General features: G+C 42.1%; 1 protein-coding gene across 1 annotated transcript in view; it reads left to right on the top strand.

The window, feature by feature from the left end:
- Positions 1-4,343: 4,343 nt before the first annotated feature.
- frmd4ba (FERM domain containing 4Ba) overlaps positions 4,344-24,104 on the top strand; it is an 80,375-nt gene continuing 60,614 nt past the window's right edge. The window contains exon 1 of the mRNA XM_015959920.3: positions 4,344-4,820. The gene's annotated coding sequence lies outside the window, so the exon portion shown is untranslated. The remainder of the gene's footprint in view (positions 4,821-24,104) is intronic.

Genomic DNA, 24,104 nt, shown 5'->3' on the forward strand with positions numbered 1-24,104 from the left:
GGACTCAGGTTTGTGAGTCTTATTTGAAAATATTTGTTGTGCTGCTGATTTGCCTAAAGTTAGCTTAATATCAGGTAAAGTTGTCGGAGAAAGAAAGGGAATATTTACTATCATCTCACACTAAACACTAACAGGAACAATACTCTGTCCTGAATATGCTTAATATGTAGCTTCAGATTAAAAATTATGTGGTACAAGACAAATATATGATGTTGACTAGTGCGTGTCACCTGTGTGTGTGTGTGTGTGTGTGTGTGTGTGTGCACCATCGACATACATATATGGACAATGGGTTTCCATAGGCTCCAATAATACGTTTTTGTACTAAAATGGGAGGGGGCCACCACCGCCATTTTGACCGTGTCACAGGTTCCGTCAAGCCCAGACAATTCCATAAAAGGGAAGAGAGGTGGAGCTGAGGGTGGGGCTGTAAGGCTGGGATCAACTGACGACACCCGGTCGAACTGGCTACAAGCTAACCTGAAGCTAACCCAAAGCTAATGCGGAGGTGGGAGCTAAGCTAACGGAGGTAGCAACCTAGCTACAACCGGAGTTTACTGTGCACAACACCAGAGCTTCTGAGTCAGAGATACGCCGGGCTGACCGCTGGGTAATGGGCTTAACACATGGGAGGCGACATCGCCTCTCCTCCATTCATTTTCAAAGAGACATGCGCAACAAAGCGATAATCGCCGGTCTCCCTCCTACCAAGCGAAACGCGAAAAACGTGCGTGTGAAATTTTGTGCTCGTGCACGTGTCGCACACAGGCGACCCAGCGACGCGATCCCAGAAAGTTGAAACATTTTCAACTTTTCATCGCTGTCACTCGGACGAGGACAAATCAACGGAGGTTTCATTCACTGACCAATGAGCGGACAGGATGCTCCGTAGATCTCCGAGCAAACATGAAGGAGAAGTTGATTATTATTGTGTTTTATATAGTAACATCAGAAGTAAGATTTCACATAACTCTAGCAGCACCTTGTGAAACATCATATCTACCACTTTTTTTTTAACTCTGAACCGCTTAAATAACCTTAATTCCCTCCAACCTGACACAGCCAAACAAAACAACGGAAGTTTCGATTTCGCCATGGAACAGAACGCGTAGACGGCTTTGCCGCTGGCCGTGGATCGCCTCCCGTGTGTCAGGTAATAAAAGCGACGGCGACAAATTTCGCTGATCGCGGTCATTTGTCGCCTCCCGTGTGTCGAGCCCAAAAAACCGGGTGGAACACAGAGGTCTCCGAGAGCTCCACAAGCACCGCTGCAATCTGAGATGCGCAGAGCTGCCGCTGGGGAGAACCGGATGGAACGTTTTCTATCCCAGAGCTCCAGAAGCCGGCAGCCCGCGCTGCAGACAGAAGCCGCGATCAGACAGAGATGCGCCGAGCTGCGGGGAGGCGAGAACGGGTGGAAAACATCGGTCTCCCGAGAGCTCCACAAGCCGATAGTCGGAACCCAGCTCCACCAACATGTTATATTTCAACCAAGCCCCCACAATGCGGCTCTAAAATTGAGTCAAACCCGGAAGTACCAAAAATTGCAGTTCCACCCTCATCCGCTGGGGGCTGGTATCAGAAGCACTGGGTTTTACCTATTACTTTTAAATTTCATGGTTAAACAGTACATGTTAAAATCTAAGCTCAGCTTGGCAGTGACCTAAAATACATGAATATTATTTTACTTACCGAAAAAAATGAAGTGGAGACTCCTTGGATGCTCTATTAGGGCAATTAATGCCACAGCAAGTCATTTTGTCCAACAATTGCACAAATAATATCCAAAAAAGAATACACACACACAGAGACTCAAAATGACCGAACAGTTTCCAAGCCAGACCGAGGCTCTACTGAGGCCTTTCCACGGAGCTAGCTCTGTGGTCACGTGGGTCTGATGCTCATTTATTATACAGAATTTTAGGCTTTTAATACACTTAAACAGAAGAGTGAGAAAAAAATTCACCCCCCTCAGAGTTGTCATGAGTGTAAACTAGATGATTTAAACCAAAAACATGTTTTGGTACCAGGCTGTAAACATGTTTATTTCTGCTGTGAAATTGGTATTTTTAACATGGGAGTCAATGAGGATTTGCTCGCTTCTGACACCAGCCCCCAGTGGATGAGGGTGGAACTGCAATTTTTGGTACTTCCGGGTTGAGACCAATTTTAGAGCCGCACTGAGGGGGCTTGGCGTGCACGCGCTCGCGTGTGTGTTAAGCCCCGGATCTTCTTCAGCCCTAAATCCGCCCCTGCCTTCACTGGTGTCTGTTTGTTGCAACCACCAGGTACAAAAACAAACTTGTTTTTATTTAACTATTTTTTCTGTCTGTCTGTTTATTATCTTCCTGCATCTCCTCTCAGTCCTAAAGAAAAACTGCTACATTGCTTCATAAATATTCACCTTATGAGTTACCTTTGAACTGCAGTTAAAAAATATCTACCGACCGCAAATATAGCGGAGTGCGCACCACGCACCGGCCACACCGGTGAGGTGAAATCACCGGAGGACGAAACAGCTTATCCGCTCCGCAGCAGTAAAACGCATCAGGCACAAATAAAAGACAGAAATTTCAATTCAATTCAATTCAATTTTATTTATATAGCGCCAAATCACGACGAGTCATCTCAAGGTACTTCACATAATAAACATTCCAATCCAGGTCAGTTCATTAAGCCAATCAGAAAAATTGTTTCCTATATAAGGAACCCAGCAAATTGCATCAAGTCACTGCCTAGTGTCAGAGTCTTTACAGCAATCCTTACACTAAGCAAGCATATAGCAACAGTGGAGAGGAAAACTCCCTTTTAACAGGAAGAAACCACCAGAGAATCCTGGCTCAGTATAAGCAGCCATCCTCCACGGCTCACTGGGGATCGAGATGCCAGAGCAGACACACACACACACACACACACACACACACACACACACACACACACACACACACACACACACACACACACACACACACACACACACACACACACACACACACACACACACACACACTAAGCACACACACACACTAAGCACACACACACTAAGCACACACACACACACACACACTAAGCACACACACACTAAGCACACACACACTAAGCACACACACACACACACTAAGCACACACACACACTAAGCACACACACACACTAAGCACACACACTAAGCACACACACACACACACACACACACACACACTAAGCACACACACACTAAGCACACACACACTAAGCACACACTAAGCACACACACACTAAGCACACACACTAAGCACACACATTAAGCACACACACTAAAGGTTGGTTCATGCTTGACGCGTCCGCGAGGTCCACACGGCTCCGCGCGGAAAAGTTGCGTCATTTTGCATCATTTTAACAACCACGCCCCTCCACCGCGTCTCCACACGGCTCAAGATTTCCGCAACGCGCACCTCGGAAAATTTCTAACCACGCGGACGGACGGACGCGGAAAAACATGGCGGACCGGCAAGAACTAGTATGGCAGAGGTTCATAAATACAGACATTTGTATGCTTCAGCTCTCAGAGATCACCGTGATCAACATGTTGTTAATAATTCTTGGAGAGAAATAGCTCGCACTGTCGGAAAAGACGAGGACGCTGTTAAAAATGCTGGAATGCCATGTTGTAAACAGTAATTTCTACTTCTACTATGGTGTAGTGTTGGATGCATGCTGTAGAGCTCCATGCTGCCCCCTACAGTTTGGGAGAATATTGGCTCACTGCAGAGACGAGCCGCACGAACCATAAACACTGCGAGTTGTGAAGCGCGTTCCATCCACGAGCCGCATCACCACGCGGAAAGTGAATGTGTCAAGCATAAACCAAGCTTGAGCACACACACACACACACATACACACACACACACACACACACACACTAAGCACACACACACACACACACTAAGCACACACACACAATAAGCACACACACACACACTAAGCACATTGTGCCCAGGGGCTGCGACAGACATAGCTTGAACCTGCAACGCTCCAATTACAAGACAGACACTTAACTTGTCTAGTGTCAGTTGGCTGGCATTAGTGTTAGCTTGTTGTTAGTGCTAGCCGGCTGCAGCAGGGCTGTTTAAGACAGTTGTAATTCTGCTTTCAACCAGTAGGAGGGAGAAGTGGGAAAGTTATTAAACGTGGCTTAAAGTTTTAATGAATGCATTTAGATTTCATTATAAATACTTAGGCTTCATGTAGGATTAATTAAGCTGGACTTATTTAAATTTGATTCATCTCTTTTTAGATTATATTCTAAACATTCTAATGTAGCCTAGTGCTACACAAATGTATGTTGCCATCATTTTTTGAAGTTAAGCCCATATTTAAACACTTGGTTGGACGTGGTGTTGTGGTTGGTCAAAATAAATTCGAAAATGAAAAAAAGGATAAAGTGACTTTGAACATCTCAGACCGAACTTTTATTATTCTGATGAGCTAAATGCAATCCTTTTTATTTTTATTATTGTATGACGTCACAACCGGGGCTCTTTGGGCCGCGGGGCTCGTTTTCCTATTGGCCAGAAGCGTCAGCAGCAGCAGAGGGACTTTCAAGTGTCCCATCCGACCCGCTGGAGGAGGCGGGAGTGTGTGTCTGCGGTTTGGTGTGTGTGAGAGCCGGTTCTTTTTACCGAACAATCAACACATTCCTCTCTGGACTTTATCTGCTGTGGAGCGGACCTTTCCGGTGTTTTTAGTGAGAGTCGCGGTTCCGAATGAGTGACCGGCGGCTGGGAGACGCTCCAGGCGGACAATAAGTGCGGAGCGACCACATCACAACAAAAGAGAAGAGGTGAGACTCGATTCATTCTCACTTACATGTCATTTAACAACAATAAAAACAACCAGAATGCGTTCAAAGACGTTTTTCATATTATTTGTCTCTTTTATTAGACTCAGTCGTGGACTTTGTTTATATTAATCCATTTAAAACAGGATTAAGATACGTATCAAGTGGGGGAAAAAGCTTTTTATCTGCCTTCTGCACCTGTTTGAGCCTAGTCCCATAAACCCTGCAGCCTTGAGGGTCACCTGACCTGTGCTGGCTGAGAGTCAGCTGGAGGTTGTTGTTGACATGTCAACACAAAGTTGTTTATATCAATAGGAAAGGTGAGCATTCAGAAACATCTCCAATCATTTGAAGGAGAAAGCAGAAACCTGAGCGACGCTCTATCAACACAGAAAACAAACCTTTAATTTCATTTATGTTCCCCTGCTGGTCAGCTGGCTGGCTCTGCTCTGTGTGAACATCCTGTTTCCTGGACAACACCAACAATAGATAGGCAGACATCCTGTACCTCAGACTCAGATCATTAAACACAGCAACAATCTTTTACTTTTTAGCTCCAAATATAGCCATATAGATAAAAAAGTGATTCTATATGATACAGGGAGACATGTCCACTGTTTTTGGTGCTTTTATAATTATGGCACAGCCGCTCCAGCACAAGAAACCTAGCAACAGGAAGTGTGGGAAAGAAACGGAACAAAGGCTCAGGACGGCTTTGTTCAGGTGATTATATCGAATCTATTTCACAACAGCAACATGTGGCCGTACATCCAACACAAAAGTGCAAAGGCAGCGCTGCTTTGTGTTGACTTTACTCTAGGATGTTCCTCTGCTTTCAAAGAGCTTAGCACTTCTGATTCAATAAAGCTGATCACAGAAAGCTCCAACGCCGCGGCTCAGTGCGACACAGTCAGGGACTACTTGTGGGTTTGTCAGAGGGAAACCTGGACCTGCACCTGAGTCGTGGGACCAGAGCTGATGAGGAGTTCTCACCTCTGCATCAGCGTTTTTCATGCTCCTCTCCCACACACCTAGTTATTTCTGATGCTCGTGCACAGATTGGAATAGGAAAATGCACTGGTTGGACTGGTTTGTGTAACTCTACTCTTGTATTGCGGGCAGACTGGTTATGTTTGTGCTTTTTCTTTGTTGCGGAGCTCGCGACCCAACAGCATAATTAGATCTTTGAGAATTAGAAGAGGGAGTTGGGTTGATGCAGGCCAAAACACATCATTTCACTAAAAATCAGCATTTTAGTGGACCATTTAATATTTTTATAATAAACACAACATCTCAAATAGGTTAAAGTTCATTTGAACAAGAGAGAGGCCAATAAATCTTCACTCTGCACTTTGTACTCTCTGCCTCTCGTGATGACATTCCAGTGTAGGTCGTTAACGTTCTGAAAATGAAATGACAAACACGTCTTATTAAGTTTACTCTGATGAGATCTGGAAGTGATAGGTTGGCAAGGTTTAATCGTTTTGTCTTCTAAATGTTTAAAATAAAACATATATAAAGGAAGCACACCCAGAGATGTGTTGCATGACATAAAAATACAAAAATAAAATAGTTAAAAAGTGATTCTTACTTTTAAAAAAACACATGATCTTAATGTGGGGTTTTCTGCTTTCACAGAACAGAGATGGAAATAACAGCTGATCTGAGTAAAAATCCGGAAACACTGTTCTGTTGTTGCAACCACACACACACACACACACACACACACACACACACACACACACACACACACACTAGATGTCGCTTTGATGTTCGTGTTCCATACTCAACCTTTAATGCAGCCAGTAATCCATAATAAACCTAATAATTTGGGGGGGGGGGGGGGGGGGGGCACTTTAATTAAAGGGATAGTTTGAATGTTTTAAATGTGTTTGTATTTGAAAGGTTATGAACAGTTAACATTTTACCAGTTGTAGATTAATAACCTACGTTTGTTTGGAAAAATGAAGGTTATTTCTGACAAGATAGATAAGCTAACTGCTAGTTAGAGTGGTCCAAAAAGATTTATATCATGCTTAAGCAGCATCAATCACCAAATGTTCACAGTAGTTTATCCAAATAATATTTCATATAATTATTCTGGTAAATCCAAAAGCAAATAGCAGCAGCTAGCTTTAGCTTTAGCTAGCTTTTAGCTGGAAATAAAATATATATTTTTTTATTATTTAGTAATGTTTGTGACATCATGGCAGCATCTGGATATTTGTGTTTTCATGAAAATATTTCATGAACTGATTTGCTTTAAAATGACACTGGAGGTGGGTCAGGCTAGGTCATGTTAGGAAGCTCAAAGAAGAGCTTGTTACTTTTACGTTTTCACGGCAGTCGTGCAAACACTATTTGAATATCACGCACTACTGTAAATATGCTTTATACTGTCATATCAGCAGAGATATTATGCTTATTCTGTTGGAGGTGCTACAGCAAAAACCACAGAGGTCCACACATAACTTAGTGTGAGATGTTAAAATGATGGACGGCATTATCACGTTCTAACTTTCCTCAGACTTTATAGAGAGAGGCGGAAACAATCAGCAGGGAGACCAGGGATGATGTGGTCCACCCTCTCGTGCTCGCTACTAAAGGGTCAGGGTCAGGAACTAGAGTGTTTCTGGTCACCATGTTTGTGGGTCACCAGCGATCTATAGCACAAATCAACCCAGGATCTCAACCCAGTGAGGAGGTTCACACGGTTCTAATGAAATGTGATGTTGCTTCGGTGGTGTTGGCTGTAAATGTTTCCCCTGGTCTTTTCTGCTGCATAATTCCCCCAAACACAGCCAGCTGCAGAAGTTACATCAACAGGAATCAGTTCCTCTCTGGCTGAGAACTGGCTCGGCACTGAGTCTGCTTTCCTGGTTTCGTGTCTGCTTCGTCCCCTCAGACAGGATATCCTGACCGAAACAGAGTCTGAGCTTTGGTTTCACAAGACACGCTCAAATCTCCCAGATTCATTGTGTGATTTAAAGTCTAGTACAGCGGAATTGTCCAGAGTGTTATGGGGGAGAATGGGTTTTGCTTTCATTTTGATTTTTGATGAATCGTAGTTTTTATTGAGTTTGAGTGTTTAGATCAGAAGAAATGAAACATGAATCCACCCTGCTGGAGACTGACTGTCAGCTGGTGAAGAAGTTCTCTGGGTTTTTATACAGCTTAGAGACTACGCTGAGTCTGTTTACAGATAAAAATGTAGCAGTTTTCAGACTGAATTACCTCAAAGTGCAGCAATCAGCTCATCTCCTTTGGTATTAATATAGAAATGGACACAAGGAGGGGGTTATAGATTAGTGCTATTGACCCAAGATCTTCAGGGTAAAAGCTTTGGTCCCAGGGGAACATTAGCAGGTTATTCATCACTGTTTTTACAGTACATGGGGTTTTTCCTTTTACAAATTAGATGAAGGCTCTGGTTGGTTTGTTAACAAAGTAAGTAAATTTTATTTATATAGTAAATTTTATTTATATAGCACTTATCACAGACATACAATCACAAAGTGCTTCACATAGATCAAAATAAAAGAAAGTCATAAAATAATAAATAGATTAACATCATAAAATCAAAATGCTCTCAAAACAGAATCAGAATAACATCAGAAAAAATAGACATAAAATTATAAAATGTCATAAACAGATTAAAGATTAAAATTTGAGTTAAAAATAAGAAAATAAAAGGTTTAGGTAAAAGCAGCTTTAAATAAAAGGGTCTTTAGTTGTCTTTTGTCCTCTAACACAGTCATGGACTCTTCTGGGTCTATAAATATGTCTTCAACCAAGTCAGGAGATGCTGCTGCCCATCTACCTCCCCCTCCCACATATCTGTCTCTAGAAGTCAGGTGAAGAGGCAGCTGGAGAGACTGAACAGGAACAAGGCTGCAGGTCCAGATGGTGTCAGCCCCAGGGTACTGAAGGCCTGTGCAGAGCAGCTCTGTGGGATTCTGCAGCACCTCTTCAACCTCAGCCTGGCCCAGGAGAAGGTTCCAGTCCTGTGGAAGACATCCTGCCTTGCTCCAGTTCCAAAGAAAACTTGCCCATCAGTCAATGACGACTACAGACCGGTTGCCCTGACATCCCACATCATGAAGGTCCTGGAGAGACTCCTGTTGGTCCACCTGAATAAGCAAACTAGAGTATATCAGGACCCGCTGCAGTTTGCTTATCGCCATGGAGTTGGAGTTGAAGATGCCATCAACCAGCTGCTTCAACCAACCCACTGTCATCTGGACAAAGCAGGCAGCATTGTCAGGGTCATGTTCTTTGATTTCTCCAGTGCATTTAACACAATCCAGCCTGATGGACGTTGTCAGAAACTCCAGAAGACACAGGTGGGGGCCTCAACTATCACCTGGATTAAAGACTACCTGACAAACAGACCACAGTTTGTGAGGCTGAAGAACTGCACATCAAACCAGGCGATGAGTAACACTGGAGCACCACAGGGGACTGTACTCTCACCATTCCTTTTCACCCTGTACACCTCAGACTTCCAGTACATATCAGAGACCTGTCATCTACAGAAATACTCAGATGACTCTGCAGTTGTCGGGTGTATCAGAGATGGACAGGAAGCTGAGTACAGAGAGCTGGTGGAGCGCTTTGTGGCATGGTGTGGAAACAATCATCTGACCTTGAATGTGAACAAAACAAAGGAGATGATTTTAGACTTCAGAAGAAACAGGGTGGAGTCAAACAGTGTTTCCATCATGGGAGAAGAAGTGGAGGTGGTTGAGGAATACAAATACCTTGGAGTCCACCTGGACAACAGACTGGACTGGAGAAAGAACAGCGAAGCCGTTTACAAGAAGGGACACAGCAGACTGCACTTCTTGAGGACGCTTAGGTCCTTCAATGTCTGTAGCAAGATGCTGCAGATCTTCTACAAGTCTGTTGTTGAGAGTGTAATCTCTTCAGCCATCGTCTGTTGGGGTAGCAGCATCAGAAGCAGGGACCTGAAAAGGCTCAACAGCCTAATAAAAAAGGCTGGTTCTGTTCTGGGGACGACTGTGGAACCACTGGAGGAGATAATGCAAAGAAGGATTCTCCAGAGAATCAAGAAAATGATGGACAACCCTGAGCATTCTCTTCACAAGACTGTCCGACAACGGAAGAGTGTCTTCAGTCAGAGGCTTCTTCAGTTTCGCTGCAACACTGACCGCTACTGGAGATCCTTCCTGCCGACAGCCATTGTAATATACGATAACTCTTTGCTGACTTGATTATTATTATTATTCTGAGCTACTACAGCAATCAATTTCCCTCTGGGATTAATAAAGTATTTTTTAATTGAATTGAGTTAAAAGTGTCCAGTCTCTCAAAGCTGCGTAAGGATAAAGGAAGATCATTCCAGAGTCTGTGTGCAACAGTGTGGAATGTAGGGCTGGGGGTAAACGATTATTTTTAAAACGATTATTCTGACGATTATTTTATCGAATAGTCGACTATTCTAATGACTATTTAGAAAATTAATCTAATGATTATTTTTCTATTGCACAATTAACAAAAACCAGAAAATCTCAAATTCCTCAAAAAAATTGATAAATTCTTACTGTAAGAGAATAAACACTACAGGCCTTCCATTTTGTATAACACTGCTTTTATTGTGTTGCGGCTGCTTATGTTCTGGTGACGTGTAGAACTTGGGAGTGCAGGCTGCTGCCTGAGAGGTGGTTGGAGACGGAGTGTCTCCATGTTGCTTTGTTTTGGTCACTTATGTGCGTGAGGCGAGTGGTCTTACGACTCTTCCTGGGGAGTTTGGCTCGTGTGCAAAAAGGAAGGGACAATAACGGGATTTAAAAGTTAAAATGATGATCAGGTTCATTTTCAACTACACAAAAACATAAATCTTTCCATCCACAGGTTGGGAATAATAAAACTAATTCTGCCTGTGGGGAATTAAAACAAAAGTACAAATAAGTAGGGATGTCCCTCTGGGCAAAGATTACTGGGTTCTGGACTAAAATAAGGATCTCCAAAAGTCCAAACTCTAAACTGGGTGGTTAAACCAAACTCAAGCTGATATTTTACACTAAACCGAAAACCCACAACACTCTAAATGTAATAAAAGGGAGATCTACACCACAAAAACGATGAACTCTAAACCAAAACGTAACAGCTTATCCAAACGCAAGAAGCTGTTAGCGGAAATGCTAACAGTAGCTTTACCAACGTTAAGTTCAAGTTACCAAGTTTAAATAAACCAAAAACACCCAGCAGCAAACAGACCAGCACGGAGGAGAGACTGCTACCACCAAAACAGCTCTCCTAATGTCTGAAAGAAGCTCCTTTATGAAGGGAGAAGCGCTCCCGGTGATTTTCTACATCTGCGGTAGAGACGAAGCAGCGCATCTGACCCCGGAAGTTGTTGTCCGTTGCCGGGAGACGAAGGCGGGCAAAACAGGAGAAGAATCTAGTAGTGGACGGACATTGTTCCGGGTCTTCGGTATTTGGCGGAGATGTTAGTGAAGGCGGAGAAGAGGGCGAACTAGAGGAAAAACAGGCAGATTCCTCCTCTATTTACAAACTCCTGGGGATGCAACAAGTGGGCGCGGTGCGTCGACTTCCGGATCTGACGTCGACAAATTTTTAGAATCGAGCCGTCGACGTCGTCGAGGCTTCGCTCCAGCCCTAGTGGAAGGAGCGATCACCTCGACTATTATATCTGGTCTTCTGAACTTCTAGAAGGTTCTGGTGTGTGGACCTGAGGGCTCGGGTTGGAGCATAAGGCTTTAACAGTTCAGTAATATAGGGAGGAGCTTGACCATGTAGAGCCTTGAAAGTTCTAGTCAGGATTCTAAAATGAACGCTAAAGTTAACCAGTGCAGAGACATTAGAATAGGAGTGATGTGAGCTCCTCTGTTTGCTCCAGTTAGGAGCCTCGCTGCAGAGTTCTGGACCAACTGAAGGCGGTCAAGGGCTTTTTTGTTCAAACATGTGAAAATTGTGTTACAGTAATCTAGACGGGAGGAGATAAAGGCATGGATGACCATTTCAAGTTCATGTTTTGACACCAACCTTCACAGTTTAGAGATATTTCTTAAATGATAAAAACAGTTTTGGACCAACATTTTTGAGTGAACTTTGAGACATTGATTGGTCAAAAATAACACCCAAACTCCTCAAGTTTGTCTTGACGGCAGAGGATAAATGACCAAGTTTTAGACTAATCAGGAGAGCCGTGGTCTCAGGGGCAATGATCAGACATTCAGTCTTTTCAGAGTTTGACTGAAGGAAGTTGTCTTCTAGCCAGCTGGTGATAGCTGATAGACACTCTAGTAATTCAGACAGTTTACAGAACTCAGAATCCTTAAAGGAGCAGTACAGCTGAATATCATCCGCATATAGGTGATAAGAGACATTATGAAAAGAATCAAGTATCTGTCCAAGAGGGTGTATGTACAGCAGAAACAACAGTGGATCCAAAACAGAGCCTTGGGGTACCCCACAGAACAGATCAGTAGAATCTGACATGATTTGGTTTACACAAACACTGTATCTTCTGTTAGGAGTGAAGACAACTGTTTTAATTATGAAGACCAATATTTCTCTGAAATCTGAAAAAAAAGCTCTGTTATAATTTATTTCATTATATTTCTTACTTTAAATAACTGATGGAACATTTTAGCTGTCTGTACTTAATGGAACGTCGAATTGGCCATTGGGAGCACCGGATCTTGGCAGCCTGGCCGGCAAATTGACCCACTCAGAGATGCACTTTTGTATCGTGTCTGCACTTTTGGGGTTGCACTCAGCAACCCCAAAAGTGCAGACACGATAAGAAAGAAATAACATCTTCATAGCTGTGGAGCTTTAATGCCCCGCTTGCTACTTGGAGAGCTTGAGCGTTAGTGTTTACAGTCCAGAGAAGAAGGGTTCTGGGCTCAACACCACCTGGATTGGGAGGGTCAGAGCACAATGACGCAAAAGCTTTCCATCCAGCCATTTGCAGTAACTAGATACCAGTAAAAAAGGTGCAGCTGAGGAAAATGCTTGTGACACAAAAAGCTGCTATGGGGGTGATTTTATTTAGTCAATAAAACATTGTCAAAAGCTCCAAAAATTAGATTTTGCATATTACAGTCCCTTTAAATTGATGGATTCTGAAAAAGAAATATATATATCAAGATCATAATTATTTAACAAGAACACTCTGTGTTGGGAAGCATTTATCCACTCTTCTGCTAAAAATACACCAGGAACAATGCAGTGTGTCCGTGTAAAATCTATTCTTTAGGCTGAATGTTTTGAATGATTAACTTTAGAAAAACAAACTTTAAAGATCTCTAGGTTGTGTCTTGAAAATAAAGGTTTAATAGCAGATGATTTTGTGACTCCTAAGCCTAAATGATCCAGTTTACATTTCAAGGGACTGTAGGCACCAGCTTTTATCAAAATATTCAGCTGAGCTGTTTTATTTTTCTATGAAATCATAAATCCATCCTGACTGATGCTGTTTGATGACTGAAGTCTGTTTTATTTGTTCTCTGTGAGAACCAGTCTGATACAAAACCTTAATCATGTCTGCCAAGCAGGTTGGTTTTTCAGTTATTATGATATTGATGAAGACGATGTTGGCCCAGTGGGGACTTGGGCCAGACTTCCAGAAAGATTCCTTTTGATGTTGATCCATTTGTGGTCTCTCCTTTTGAGCATTTATGTTAAAAATTACTACAGAACCAGTTAAACTATGAAGTAGCTCAAGTAGCATTTACAGGGTCCGAGATAGTTTCAAACTTGCATTTTCTTTCAGACCTAAAGTAGAAGCTAGAATATTAAGATTAAACAACATTTTATAAAAGAAATTAGGGCTGGGACGAAATTCAGTAAATCAGTTAATCGCACGATAGATGAAAATGACCTCAATCATTTTTCCAGCCTCAATATATCGAGGTTAAGAAATGTACAACTTTATTATTATTATTTATTATCATAATTGAATTGCAGTTTGGGTTGGTGACACTGGATAGCCAATGTCTTTGTTTCGGAGAGACGGGGTCTATTTAATTGTTTTTGGTGCAATATTTTCTAACAATGAAAGTCCTTATTTATTGTTTGTTTGTTTTATTTATTTAGAAGTTTTGGTTCTGGGCATTCCTGTGTTACATAAAGATTTAATTGTTGCATTTTAAAGGGTGTACTTGCATTATTGTGATATATAAACATTATATATTTGGTTATTTTGGTCTCAATAATGTCGACAATATCGTTTATCAACAATAATTTGTTGGACAGTATATTGTCCAGCAAAATTTGTTATCGTCCCAGGCCTAAAAAAAATCGTTCATGCTTCGTTTAGAAAGTTAGAATTGTTCGTAATAAAGTTGGAAATTCTATTCTCATTTTCTAAATGAGTTGTTGCAAAGACAAATGACTGAAGTAGTGACTGAGAATCAGAACAGAGGAAAGAGTTTTTAGGAGACGTTGAACGAGGCTTGGTTGTTGGAACGAGATGGGATGGTCTGAGCATTTTAGAACCTGCTGATGATGGGATTCTCACCCACAACCATCATTTACAGTTCACAGCGAATGATCAGAAAATGTCTTTTTGAGGTCAGGGGAGAATGGTCAGACTGGTTCTAGATGACAGAAAGACAACAGCAGCTCTAATAACTGCCGGTTCCTACCAAGGTCTGCAGAGCGGCATCTCTGAACCACAACGTGATGAAGCAGATGGACTCCAGCAGCAGAAGACCACGCCAGGTGTCTTTCTTGTCAGCTATAACAGGAAACTGAGGCTACAATTCACACAGGATCACCAGAACTGGACCAGAAGTGACTGGAAAGCCTTTTCTGGTCTTATGAGGCTGGAGTTCAGCTGCAACATGGTCGGATCAGAATCTGGTGTCACCAGTATAAAAGCATGGATCCATCCTGCCTGGTATCAACGCTTCAGGCTGATGTTGGTGTAATGGTGGTGGTGGAGTGTTTTAGCCTGGAAAACCATTCTATAGTCTGGCCATGACCCATAGATAGAACTCAGTTGTGGGGCGGAATCTACTGTTGTTTTTCAAACTGTCTCCACATTCTATTGGACAACAAACAACACAACGTACTCACCACTACGTATGTCAGTCAACGGGGCCATATACTCTGTCAAAGAAGATGCAAATACATCCTTTTTCTAAATAAAAGACTCGACGCTTTGATGCTCCACCTGAGAGTAAATCTGTAAGGCTTGTCACCAGCATTCAGACATCAGTTCTGTTTGCTTCACAGCCAGACAGGACACACACTAAATAAATAAATAAATAAATAAATAAATAAATAAATAAAAGACTCAAGTACCTCTGTCTGCTCTTGATTCAAAGCAAAGCCCAAATCTAAATGGTCTAAAGTTGATGCCAAAGCAGTTTCAAATGAAGGGCCGCCATCTTTGTTGTTTCGCTCAGTCGCAACATCCTGTCCACCAAATCAATAGAGAGCTGATTGGCAAGACTGGTTGGGCCTACTGAGGTTCCAATGGAGCGTGACTAGACCAACCTGCAGAGCAAAATCATTTAGCTTCTGCTATGATCTGTCTGGATTTCTAGGCTGGGGGGGTTCTTGTCCCACTCTGGACTCCTTAGTACCACCTGAGTCTGGTTTGACCACCACGGCCTACCTGAGTAATATTGCTGACCGTGTCCATCCCTTTATGACCACATGAACCCATCTTCTGATGGCTTGGCTACCACCACAGGATCAATCACCATGTCACAAAGGTCATATCATCTGGTTTAAACATTACCGTGTGTGGTAAAGTGGTACCAAAACTTCAATAAAAAAAACTGCATTATAACAAATAAATAAATAAATAAAAGAACTCTTATATTAAACAAAATCTTTTCTGATTTTAGACAAATAAACAAAGGAAATGTTCAGTTACAAAACCTAATGCTACCACACCGTTAGAATAAATAATAGCACTTTACTGTTATTTTAAAGTAAAAACAAAATCAGTGGGATCTTGGTATTTTTACATTGGAGACCTTTAAGAACAGGTGGCAGGTGAGATGTTTACCAGATACCAGATCTATGGAGCACAGCTCCTCTGGTGGGTTCACTCTGTACCTCAGGCTGCGGCTGGGAGCTTGAACTCAACATATCTATGAACCATCAGACTACAAAGTATTCCTGTTTTTGCTCCTTGTCCTCCACCCCCTCATCTTCAGCTCTCTGTAAGTGTGAGGCTGTAAACATAAAAATATAACATAGACCTCCACCACTTGTGCTTCTGTGTCTGCGCTGCTGTCGGCTCGCCTGAGAGGTTTTGGAGATGGAGTGGGAGTGGTCACTGCTGGCTGCTTGTATTTCTCTCTCCATCTGGCCTCTCATCCACTATGATCACTCGCCGTTGCTCCGTATTTCCCTTTTAACTACACACATCGCTCAAGTGCTGAGGGGAGTGTACTTAAAAGCCTAATTGTAACGATCAGAATGAGACCACCTGCAGTGTGTAAGGTAAATGAGTTACGGGGGAGGGGAAGGCCTAACCTGCTGTTATTTTTATTACCATCTCTGGCTCAAAAAGAGACATTTGTTGTCTGGAGTCTGGAAAAATCATAGTAGACATACCCTGCAGCCTTACATCCACCAAGATTGATTGTGCTCAGCTCGTGAAACCCCATGTGAGTGTTTCACACATGTAGTGCCGGGAGGGATGAAAACATGGAAATTAAGATTTCTGTGAATGTGCTCCAACTCCAGCAGCCTATGTGTGTGTGCGTGGGTGTGTGTGGATGGTTACACATATATACTTCAGTGATCCATCCCATGAGCACCACATGATCGCCCGACTGTTATTTCATACACAATAGCTGTTCACAGCAACATAGGAGTTTATAGAGACAATAATGACCCAAAGACAGACACCTTCACCACTGGAGCTTGGATGTGGAGCAGAGAGGTGTGTGAATTCATTATCTACCCAGTGGACCAGAACCGAGCCCCCTGCTGGTCCACTCAGACCGGTCATATTGAACACCCTGACAAGGACACAGGTCTGACTCTTATTTAAACCAAGAGTTGGCTGATAAAGAAGAAGCCATGTTAGAGGCAAACCTCTCATTTTAAAATAAGCCATATCCGTTGCAAGATTTTCTTTTTCCGAGTTTCCTTTGTGCTTGGATTTGAAAACAGTGGATCATAAAGATGCAGCATTTACCTTTGCTGTGGAAAAAGGACAAAGGATCATGTTTCGTACACATGCTAAGAAAAAGCCAGGTGTTGTTGCTGGAGCAGTCAGCGGCAGGGTAGAGAGAGTTAGTGACTGGGTGTGACATAAATAATCTAACCACAACAAAATAAGCTTTTGCTATTTCTCACCTGTTTATTCCTTGGAGAAGAGGGATTTTTAAGGCCAAAATGGCATTTGTAGGGACTGTTTTGTTTTGATTAATTTGGTGTTCTGCTAACTTGGATCTGGGAATGGTGTCTTATCCAACAACAATTCCATGTCAGGAAACTTGAGATTTGATTGTGTTTAACAGTCTCTTAATACAGGTGGCTAACTGTTTTTATGCACTGTTGACATGCACGTGCTGTAGCACCATGCTTATGAAAGAGATCGAAAATGATCACGTGTGTAACTCATTTCATTACATACCAGTGGAGCTAGCTCTGCATTTGCAGCCATATTGGATGTGTGAAACAGGGCTGGATTTAGCCAGCCCTACAAAGGGGTGCAGGTAGAAAATCACGGGGGGGGGGGGGGGGGGGGGGGGGGTCTTGGAAATAATTTTTTGGGTGTCACATACCCCCAAATCCCTAAAATGCATAGAAAACTATGCCATCATCATTACAGTTCTTCTATCCATATGTCTATCTTTTCCTTTGATCCATTCCTTAGACAACCCTCTGCATTTACCCGAGCTTGGGATCGGCACAAATGGGACACTGGCTTGTTCCCTATTGGGGCTGCATTAATCTTTTTTTTTCTCTATCTATCTATCTATCTATCTATCTATCTATCTATCTATCTATCTATCTATCTATCTATCTATCTATCTATCTATCTATCTATCTATCTATCTATCTATCTATCTATCTATCTATCTGTCTATCTGTCTATCTATCTGTCTATCTATCTGTCTATCTATCTGTCTATCATCTATCTATCTATCTGTCTGTCTGTCTGTCTGTCTGTCTGTCTGTCTATCGTCTATCGTCTATCTATCTTTTAATTTTTAATGTTTTTATGTCTTTAATCTATTTTATCTATCTCATCTGTCTATCCTTCCACTTTTATTGTATTTTTTATTTTACTTATATATTTTTTATTTGTTTTTTTTTTTTAGAATTTTTGTTGTCTTTAATCCTTTATGGCTTTTATCAATCAGTACAGCATCAACCGTCTGCTTTTATGTGTTTAAGTCGTAACAAATCCATCCATATCTAGGCCTGTTGTTATGGCCTTCTCGTGAGCCAGAATGACTACATTTCTTTTTCTCTCATGCAGCGTAGTACAGCGGAACGGGGTAAGAACACAAGACAAAGTGGAGAAAGAGCTCTCGCATGATGCTGCTGATATTCCAATCACAAGGGAGGTCACATACATGCGATGGAGCTGAGGAAAGGCATCCTTATACCCATGTAGATATTTACAAATGGTGGAGAGGTCTACAACAACAAGTAACAAGAAACAAGTAAGGTCTTCGGAGGCTACCAACATGGCACTTGCGTCAGGGATGATGACACGATCCCAAGCCCTATTAGTCTTCATTGCCAAATCTAGGAAATGTTACAAGGTGCCCCAAACATAAAGACACATTGCTCTAAAGATGTTGGGGCAGCAGTAGCTCAGGTGGTAGAGCGGGTTGCCTCATGATCGGAGGGTCATGGGTTCGATTCCAGCTCCCGCCAGGGGTATCCTGCTGTTGTGTCCTTGGGCAAGACACTTCACCCAACTTGCCTGTGTTAGTGGTGGTCAGAGGGGCCGATGGCGCCAAATGGCAGCCTCGCCTCTGTCAGACCTCCCCAGGGCGGCTGTGGCTACAAGTAGCTTACCATCACTAGCAGTGTGTGAATGTGAGAGTGTGTGAAAGCGTCTTTGGGTGTCTTGGAAAGCACTATATAAGTTCAATGCATTATTATTATTATTATTATTATTATTATTATTACTAAGTATCACTGCTACATGAAAACACAGTTTTAAACTCCAAAAATGTTTTTCATCCACACAATCTTGGCAGTTTTCAAACCATTTTTGAGGTACGGGTGCAGCCATGTTTTTGAGCATGCAAGGCATTGTGGGATGATGACGCAAATTGGTTGTAGACATTAGCTTTGGTGTTCACATTTAGCTTAACTGTTGTTACAGAGAACGGTTACAGTGATATGTGCTGTTTTTGGTTGTGATTTCTAGTCGAAAGACAACAAAGGAACCATCGTGTCCACAGCTTTCTTCATGAGAAGACTGTTATGCAGAATATACAAAAGAAATCAACAAACGGGAGGTCAATACGGCAAAAAGAGATAAAACATGAGATCTGGGAAGCATGTTAAATGATGGTACCATATTATTCTTTTGCTATGCTCTTCACTTTATTTTTGTAACAATGCTAGAGTTCATTTAAAAACTGAGTATCATTAAGTGTTATTATGAACACTAGATTGGATGTATGAATTACTAGTTGAAACATATGTTGAGGACACTTATGTCTGTAGTTTTATGTGGAGAAGAAGAAAATCTTGGCTGAAAACTTTTATGTTCTGCTGTAGTGCCCACTCCTAATATAGCGTTTAGTCTGAAGGTCTTACTTGTCAAGCTATTGATAATGTGGTAGAACAAAACATCAAACTGTCAACTACATGTCATTAAGATGTGTCCATGACTCATCTAGCTCTACTTGAGAATCTGCCGTGTCAAACCCTGTATATATGCCACTTGGTTCAGGATAGGCCATCCTTATTTTGTTAACAGCTCAAGATGGGATGACTGCATATTCTTCCCCCTAGCCAGCCTCCAGGTGAACTGGCAATAGAAAGCATACCTGTAAGACCTAAAAACAGAGAAAATGTAGACAACAGCAATTAATATATTATTATATCCATAGAACAGTAAGGTGAAGAGATACACAGTCCACTGAACTTGTGGTTTTCATAGTGTAGCTACAGTCTTTGGCTTGCCGTCACCTGGTTTCTGTTTGGAAGCCCTGCAATAACCTGGTCATGGAGGCTTACACGCACCCACGAACATCTTAATTGACTAAATACCAGTCGCCATTTTCTAGGTCCAAACATCTCTTGTGCATGACTTCAAATGATGTTTTTCTTTTTGGAACTCTGGTAGTTTGTCTTAAAGTTGAAATGGTAGCAGCCGGCGGTTTCTCCTCTTCTGATAATATTGAGTAGAGAGCCTCCAACACCAGTGGTGTTCTGTTGCAAAATGCGCAAAAGTGTAGTGGTTTGACGAGACCAACAACCGGATGGTCTAATAGTTGCTTTCGGCCCGAAACGTGTTATTGGTAGCGGTTTTTAAACAAATGCAAGTAAACTTCTTAATTAATTTCTTTTTAATCTCCACAATATATTTATAGCTATACTATGTTAGAACATTGTTAAAAAAGCCAGATCATGCAATTTTGAGAGCAAAGGTAGGCACAGTATGTGATAAAATATTACCGTTGGCACTATTGAGATGTCATTTAACTTAAATATTAGTTATTTTTCATCTGCCCGAATTTATATCCAAAAAAGGAAAAAGTCTGTTTTAGTGAAACTCTGCCCACGCCCTCTCCAACAACATGCGCCTAACAGCGTCTTAGGCAAGTCAGTGGTTCCACTGGCCTTGGTAGTCCAGCAGTTAATGCATCAACCTTTCTTCTTGTTTCGCCATGTCTCGTGTTCATGTGGTTCGACTCCCGGTGTCAACAGTATTTCACTTAGCCAGCAGAAGCAAACTATTTTGTGTCTCTAAAGATCTCTAAATTTGGTTATTTCCGAAGAGCCTTTTAGCTGATTTACTCTGCTCACCTCACATGGACTCGCACTGGCAAAATAAACAAAGAAAGTAAAAATAAGATTAGTCCTTATATTTTAAACAGTTTACCAATAAAGGGTTGAAATCATCATACTGGTAAGTGTAGCTAAATAAAGAAGAAAAAAGTTACTGCGGTGATCGGGAATCAAACAAACATCATGCCAGTCAGGTACTCTAACCACTGGACTACCAAGTCTGTGACAAAACTATAGTCGTCTAATACACACATCGGTATATTAGTTAATACTGGGTTTGGGAGTATATTTTTCATGAAGAAAGGGCAATAGAACATGGTAAAATGCTCCTAAAGCTAACTTGTTTTCCAATTTTGCCATTGCAGCTTCCATTCCCCCCTGCTACCATGACTATGTGCTGTAGAAAGTGCTGCCACCCCCCAGGTGTGAACTAATCTCCTGACAAATGGAAGTTCATATCATTCCATCGAACAACCAGAATGAACAACAAGCTCAATCCTCAGGCAACAAGGCTGCTCAAGTCCCAGAAACGTTTCTCTCTTATTGCATTTTTAATACATTTGAATGTACTATCACCATACTTCTGTCAGGAAAACTGATCCTGTTGTTATGTATAACCGTCTCTCTGAACATGAGCGTTCCCAATGTATTATTTGTCACATTTACACAAGCGTTCACAGCAAACATGATCTTTGTAAGCTATATGACCCCGTTCAGCTACAGCAAGCCATCGCCAGCCTGAGGTGGATGATGTTTGGTGTTACTGTGAATTGGACTGGAAATCTGATATGGAGGTCGAGGAGGAGTTCAACAGGTATCAGACGGGCTTAGAGGAAAGCTGAAACCCAGTGTCCTCAGGGGAGGGTGGTGGTGGTTAGGCTAGGAGAAATGTTGGAAGGGAACATCATTATTTAAATGTAAACATTGTGCAAATGTTTTACATCAGTCATACTTTTTTGTTGTATTTTAAATTTATGAGCCTAAAAGAGGCTCAGACTTCTTTGTTAGTCTCTTTCTCATCAGATGCATTTTTAACTCACATGCTTAAGCTGAGCTGTAATGTAGTCAGCAAGTCATTATTAGGTCCACTTTGTTACAATTAGATTTTGCTCTCAGATAGACATTAACTTGCCTTTGAACTAAAGAATTAGTGGTACCAGACGCTATCCAGACTGCAGCCAACCCCTCTGGATGGTGAATGGAAACTGTCCGTCTGCAGAGCAGGTTATGGAACAAAATCCTTCCTTTCTTTTATTCCGTAATCTACTGAAGAATATCGGTAAATATTGTTTTTGTATCGCAGCAGATGTTCCTGAATATCCTCAAACAGCCACTGTATTGAATTGGAAGTAAATCAGGAACGGAGTTCTTGTTTTCAACATTTACACAAGATAAACTCTACCTGCTTTCGACTTAATCTCCACTGGACTCCCGCTGAAGTCTGCCTCCAGCTTTAGTTTTTCTACTTAGGCTTTAACCCACAACAGCTTTGGGGTTTACACATCAGGATTAGGATGACCAGGTGTTTTCACCTCTTTTTCCCACATTCTGCACATTTGGATTGTTGTAATCTAGTCGGTGCCTGAAAGAGGTTCACTAATGATTGGTTTATTTCCAGTGACTGTGAAGAAATCTGTATGAAGTGTGATTAGACACCAGTCACGCTGAGCACACATGGGCTGAAACATAGAGGATTCTGCTGCTGTTTTGTTGCATTTAGCTTCATCCAAAGGCTGAAATTTGGAAACAAAAAACATTTTGTGTGTCATTTTATGGGTTTGAAACTTTATGACTGGTTTTGAATTTGCATTAACTTTGTTGTTGCAGCTTTGATTTGCACTTGATTGGAAATGTTCTTTTAGTCTTTTTATAATCAGACTGTCACCTTTCTACTCATATCTGTTTAATATGACAAGAACTGAAAGCTGGGATTGATAACTGCCACATGATCACGGTAAATCCGTACACTGTACAACTCTACTGACATAAATGCTTCATGAAGAATGTGTCAGTTACATTCGGTGTTTGGGATTTTAAGTTTATGGCATGCCGTGCCTATTGTGTGTGCTTATTTTGAAGCTAAATGAGTAAAGTTGGACCAGCTTTTAGCCTTTACCATGTCCCACCAAAACCAAAATCTGCTCTTTGTCCCACATGTTTTGCTTTGAATCTGGTCACCTTGTCCAGGCCAAGGGTAGACGTTCACTTCTGTTTAATTCCCTCTGATTCTGTTGTGCATCTGAGCTGAAAGGTGGTTAGATACATGCAGCAACCAGCTCTCGACATCCGCTGTGATCTATCGCAGATATGTTGTCGTGTGGCCAGATAAGCCATGTAAGTGATGTGATTATATGTTCAGTTGATTGGATTAGGAACAGTAAGCCCGAGTGTCTCAGATCTGCAGATACGACCAAAGGCCACGACTCGGCTAATCGCTGACCGTGACCACAAACTGGATTTACGCTTTCCAGTCAGAAAGAAACTGAAGGGAGCTTTAATGGATCATTTCTTCACAAATCTTCTGGTGTCAGACCTAGTCCAGCTGAGACAGATTATAAGTGACTTTCCAGTTTCTTAAATCTGATCACATGTAGCCAGTATGTAGTGTTGGATCAGAAGTGATGGGCACCAGTACGACAGCACTGCCTCATGAGAAGTAATGTGTCCTGATAGCAGCACAGCTCACCGGGCCGTCAGCTGTTGGAGGCGATAAACAAAGCTCATGTTGTATGTAAACTCATGCTTCTGCGTGTTGTTGAGCAGTGACATGTTTTCTCCTGATTTTTTAAAGTATTTTCCTCAATATACTTACTGCAAAGAGGGGTGGTAGATATAATCTTATATATAATCCCTTCAGCATGTCCTGGGTCAAACTGGGGGCCGACGACTGGCAGGACATGCCCAGAATTGAATTGAATTGAATTGAACTCCTCTTTTCTCACATTTTTTCCCACTTTCTTAAGACACAGATTTCTGCTGCTCACATCGACTCTGTGTCTGTTTGGGGCAGCAGTAGCTCAGGAGGTTGAGCGGGTTGTCCAGTAATCGGAAGGTTGCAGGTTCGATCCCGGCTCTGACCAGACAATGCTGCTATTGTGTCCTTGGGCAACACACTTAACCCGCCTTGCCTGCTGGTGGTGGTCAGAGGGACCGGTGTCACCGTGCTCTGCAGCCTCGCCTCTGTCAGTGTGCCTCAGAGTGGCTGTAGCTACATCGTAGCTCATCCCCACCAGGGTGTGAAGGGGTGAATGACTGATTGTGTTGTGAAGCACCTTGGGGAGGTTGTAGAACCCTAAGAAGGTGCTGTACAAATGCAGGCCATTTACCTTTTATTTCTGC

Source organism: Nothobranchius furzeri, chromosome 3 (assembly GCF_043380555.1).
Source record: "Nothobranchius furzeri strain GRZ-AD chromosome 3, NfurGRZ-RIMD1, whole genome shotgun sequence".
NCBI lineage: Eukaryota > Metazoa > Chordata > Actinopteri > Cyprinodontiformes > Nothobranchiidae > Nothobranchius > Nothobranchius furzeri.